This window comes from Chaetura pelagica, unplaced genomic scaffold (genome assembly GCF_000747805.2).
Source record: "Chaetura pelagica isolate M959 unplaced genomic scaffold, ChaPel_1.0 scaffold112, whole genome shotgun sequence".
Taxonomy (NCBI): Eukaryota; Metazoa; Chordata; class Aves; order Apodiformes; family Apodidae; genus Chaetura; species Chaetura pelagica.
In genome coordinates this window covers 2937979-2938818 of record NW_009952798.1, presented here as the reverse complement: position 1 = coordinate 2938818, position 840 = coordinate 2937979, and positions in this window count along the sequence as shown.

The following is an 840-nucleotide window of genomic DNA, read 5'->3' as shown; positions in this document are numbered from 1 at the left end:
GGGGGGGGTTTGTTGTTGGTTGGGGGTTTTTTTGGTGGTTTGTTGGGGTTTTTTGTGCCTGTGCAATTGGATGACAAAAAAAATCTGGCGAGCGAGTTTCCAAGCCTCAGACTGCCCACTTCAAACGTCCTTCAAACAAAAGCTGAAGAGGAAAAGAAAGCCCCACCTGGTACCGCTGTTTGCTAAAATAATAATAAATAGATTTCGTTTAATAAATAATTACAAGAGATTGTAAAGTGGAGTGCTTTGGGAAGCATTAATCACGGGGCTGGGGGCAGACATCACCTGCTGGCAAACAAGACAACTTTATTGTTAAATCACCTTCCCACTGCCACTTTCCGATAACTCCCTCCTGTCGCCACAAAGCCCGGCCGTGTATGTTTACTCATAGTTAGCATAACAAGCACCATATTACCACAAACGTGATAAAAATCTCCGGGGGCACCGCCACGGGCTCCCGGTCACACCTGGCCGGGCCGCCCCGACGCGGCGCTGGCACCCAACGGCCCTTCCAGGAGGGGCCCTTCTGCCGTTTACATTGGCCTGCTTTATAACAGGTTTACTGCAATCCCTATCTCTCGGCCCTATTTGTCTTATTTTATTGAAAACATATGGTAACCAGCCCGGCCCCGGCGCATCTCTCGCCTGCCAGGCGTCGGGGACAGTTTTGCGAGCCGGGGCTCGCTCGCTGCCCGCCTGCCCGCAGAAGGGCTGTTTGCTCGGCAGAGGAGGGGAGGGCAGATAAGGCCAGACCTGCTTCCGACCCCTCTCCCCCCCGGGGTCGGGGGGATCCCCGGCTGCTCCGCGGCCCCGGGACCGCCGGTGCGCGCCCGCGCCCCA